Source organism: Euprymna scolopes, chromosome 6 (genome assembly GCF_053919585.1).
Source record: "Euprymna scolopes isolate OS-2025 chromosome 6, ASM5391958v1, whole genome shotgun sequence".
Classification (NCBI taxonomy): Eukaryota; Metazoa; Mollusca; class Cephalopoda; order Sepiida; family Sepiolidae; genus Euprymna; species Euprymna scolopes.
In genome coordinates this window covers 74,812,299-74,817,097 of record NC_136487.1, presented here as the reverse complement: position 1 = coordinate 74,817,097, position 4,799 = coordinate 74,812,299, and positions in this window count along the sequence as shown.

The following is a 4,799-nucleotide window of genomic DNA, read 5'->3' as shown; positions in this document are numbered from 1 at the left end:
AGAAATGCTATTTCAAACGAAAATGCTGTTGAAAATTTAAGCCAACAGATTCCTATAGCGATGCTCAAGACATAAATGAAGTACTATAGATACTCGCTTCCTTTATTTCCAGTAAAACTATTGCAATTTAATAGATACTCACTTCCTTTATTTCCAGTAAAACTATTGCAATTTAAAAAGAGATGATAGCTTTATTCCTCTGAAATCCAGAAGTCAAGATTCTTCAATTTTAGCAGGAATTAGGAGTTTTTCAGTCAACTCTCCAGCACTTACTATTGTATTTTTTTTTATCTCTTTATTTTGTTGGTAGTATCAATCCAAGGAGTTGGCTCCTTATGGAGAGAGAAACATACATGTCTGGTATTGTTGATGGGTGTCATAAATATGTACTACATAAGAAGTGACTAAGTTTCTCTATTCGAAATTCAACATGTACGTTTCTCTCTAGGAGAAGCCGATCCCTCAAGTTAATAACACTAACAAAATGGAGAGAAAAATAAAACAAAAAAAATAGTTTTCTTCTTTGAATAAGTTATTGTAACAATGAAAGTCTCAGAAAAATCATTTAATAAAACAATTATATAAATATTATTTGGTTTTCTAAATTTTCAAATAAAGATATTAGATTTTGAGTTTTATGCACAATAAGTGATTTGTATGTAAATATCTATTCACTTTTGTCAGGTAATATAAATTATTTTGCTTACACAGATAATACTAACATTTCAACCTACTGTTCTCATCAGCACCTAATGTACTTTCATGTCATGCACATAGAGTAGATTTTATCAAATCCATATTTTGAACGCCAACAGTTGCTGGCACTCTGGATCAAAGTGGACCTAAAAGCAATGACAACTAAGGAGTGAATCTACACTCCCTAAAGTTCTAAAATGCAATTTCTTGTTATACCCAAATGCCACAAAAATCAGTAGAAATGTTATCATACACACAAAAATACAATTTTAATAAACAAACCAAGCATGCATAGTCCTCCTCCATGAGTGAAAAATTTGCTTTCACCATGACTAATGTTTGTGCAAAATTTTTAAAAAATCCAAGCCATGGTTATTAAGTGCAAACAAACAAACAGACAAACAGGAGTGAAATACTAGGTTCAATCCGTCCTTTGTCGGGGGAACAATAAATGAATAAATAATACTGACAGATTTTTTTTAAATTGCAGTTAACTATTTTAAATTTTAGAATAACAATAAAATTCCTTCATCCGGAAAGTAAGCCAAAATAAAAACCATTTCAAAGATGTAAAGGTAAAGACTCATTCAGTTTTGACAGACTATCAATACCCAAGGGTGCCAGCGCATGAAAATGAAATTTTTGTGGCAAGAGTTGCACAATCTCCAACCATACCTCTCCTGAGTCGACATTGTTGAATACCCGTGGCAAGGGGAAAGTATAATATATATATATATATATATATATATATATATATGTTCAGGACGATTGAATATAATGTCGAGATAAGTGGAGAACACATACAGCACCTAGAATTCCCAAATGGTCACCCATCTAGTACTAACCAGACTCAATATTGCTTAACCGATAATCTCACGAGAACCTGTGTGTCAACATGATCATGCCGTATGTGCATACCAACAAATTGTAATAAATTAGAGAATCTTTTTAATTTTTCTTAAAGAAAAGATTTATCAGATTGTATATTAACAGCATGAAACTGATGTGAGAGCTGCATTTAACTCACCGATATATTGCCTTCTTATCATTTTCCAAGCTCGGAGTTTCATTAGCAGTAGTACTACTGCTACTGCCACCACCACTTGCTTGTCTACTGGAAGCGGCTTGTTGGGTTGCCACCGGCACTGGACTTGGACTGTTGCTGTTACTGCTACTACTGTTGCTAGTGATAAGTAAAATTCAAAGTCGCAATTAAAACAAATGTTACACAAGTTATTGAAAACAATCATTTTATAAAAATAAAAATGCAACAATAAAATATTTTTATTAGGATTATTTAAACTACTCTCCTCATCTTGAATGGTATTTCAGCCAATGGAACCTCCGACCTTATTCAGGTGGATTTTGTTGAACTTAAGAATCTTTCTGTTGAGCTCACAAATCTATAAATTTATACAATATATTAAATGAAATCATTTATTTAATCCAAGGGTGTGTGGCATAATGGATATGAGTGCTAAGTAATATTGAGTTTTAAGTGACAGTTTTCTGGAGTTTGAAGAATCAATTTTCAGCCTGAGCGATACAAAGAATAAAATTATGAATTACTTAAGACTTCTACCCAGTCATGGATGATGGTTGGTTGATTGGTTGTTTTTGTTTTACGGCATATCAACCCTTTTCGGGTCATTTAATGCCCAATCCAAAGATTTTAAAGAAAAAATTTTAATAGAATATATTTGTTGTTTTCAAATCAGTTTCTATTTAGCCTATAGTTGGGACCCTAACAGGTACTACTACTCCGAGTCAGAGTGGACCTGGGAACAATGGTAATTAAATGGTGGCTCCACACTCCCCAAAGCCCGCAAGCTGGGGCCTCACCACTGGATATAGTTTAAGATCATATCCAGGACCCATGGATGATGGAATAAGATCAAGCTACTCCTATGGATTCATTAAAGAATTCTAGGTTCTTCTTCATTATTGTAGTGAAATTCGAAAGTTGAAATATTGTATTTCAAGTGAAACTAATAGTATCTACTGAATTGTCATGTCACAGTAATGAACATATCCAGAAATTACAAAAAATGATAAGGTAGAAAATTAATTATTATTCAAGCATGTCTGATTGAACAAGACAAGAGTTATTCTTTTTTCTGATCTTTCTGGATATCTTTTCCATTTTGTGAGCGGTCTTTTTAATTTTGCGGTCAAATTAATTATTAATGAAAATAGTTTTCAGAGACATTTAGCGAAAATCGAGTTTGCAAAAAGAGAAACCGGATAGTTGGAATTGTAAAAAAAGGGAGGTAAATCTATTCTGAACACTGAAAATCTTTGGCCAATTTAGCAAAACTTAATTTTTGCTAATTGTCTTCCAAAGCTGTTTTCATTAATAATTAATTTCCTACCTTACCATTTTTCATAATTTTTGGATATTTTCATTACTGCAACATAACAATTCAGTAGATACCATTGGTTTCACTTGAAATTTAATATTTCGATTTTCAAATTTTGCTACAATAACAAAGAACCGAGTTCTATTGATATTATATACAGATTCACGAATTTAATAGAAGGATTCCTAAGGTTAACAAGATGCATCCAAAGAAGGGTAGAAGTTACATCAGCCAAAACATTGTGAGAATAACATTCAAGATGAGGGCTGTAATCCAAATAATCCAAATTGTCAATCGTCATCTAAAAATTGTAAAACATTATTTTAATTCCATATTTTTTATTTTCCTTTCAAATAAACAACATTACTTGATATCACTTGTGAATAATAATATTTCAATTACATTCAAGATGATAGAATTTAAAGCTCAATCTAGAGACAACAAGTGAAGAATGCATGGTCCCCCATGAGTGCACAATGAACGAGACATAAACAAAAATGACTAAGTTCAGCGCCCCCCCCCCCCCATTTAGTCCTAAAAGTTCCCAGAGAACGTCAAATCCTGGTGAAAATGAACAAACGGTGCAGTTTTAAGCCTTTAGTCATTTCTTTTTTTGCCTGGTTCTGCACCAGGCAAAAAAAGAAATGACTAAATCCATCATTTACTCCCCTCATTTAACCCTGAAAGTCCCCAAGACTTGAGCATATTTAAATTTGAGTTCAGCACCATGCAAAACTGCTATATAGACATATTCAGAAAATTTTGAACAAATATGGTAAAATAGTCCCAAAAATGGAGTGTTTTTATTAGCCCTAAAAGAGCCCCTGGGGCATACACAAGAGTTATCGCAAAGTATAGGCAAACAAAATTATATAGAAATCAGTTAGTTACAACTTTTCAGAAAGTTTTATAAAAATCCAAGGCATCAATATTTTTTAATAAGCACAAAAGCGTCTATTTTAGTCATTTTAACCCGAAAGGTACCCCTAGTGGGGGGGGGGGCAACCAGAGTTTTCCTGGAAAATCTGTTCTGTTACTTTTTTACTCATATCGTGTTTAATGTTTGTGCAAAATTTCAAAAAAATTCCAAGGCGTAGTTATTGAGAAAAGTGCAAACGGATGAACAGGTGAATGGACAAAGGTGAATTTACAGGTCCACCCTGCTTTTGTTGGGAGACTAAAACAAAAAAAAACAAAAAAAACGAATATAAATACTTAAATTTTACCAGTTACTTACAGGGTTACATATTTTAATGATCAGTAACTGATTCAATTATTCAAGGAGGAAAAATAAATAATTCACAAAAAAAAAAAAAATGTTCTACAATATAATAATATTCAGTCGTAAAAATGATAATTTCTAATTGCAGCTATTTTATTAATGAGTGAAATAATAGCCATTACTGTAAAGAAGTTTTTACTCACCCTTGGGATTCTGGAATATTAGCTGCACTTCCGGCAGACACTATGTGTGCAGTATTTAACATTGAAGACGAATCTGTATAAGAAGTAGGTAGAGCCTGCGGTACTACCGACATGGCCCATCGGGAACTAAAATTTCACCTGCAAAACAAAATAAATACAAAGCATTGTAGTATCAAATTAAGTAGTGTGAAATTCCATGGTGGTTTTGTTCATTTATATCCATAATTTACTGTTAATGTTATATGCACTCGCAAAAAAAAAAGTTAACCTTGTAGTTCCTGGAAGAGCATGATATTCCATGTTTGGATTGCCTGCACA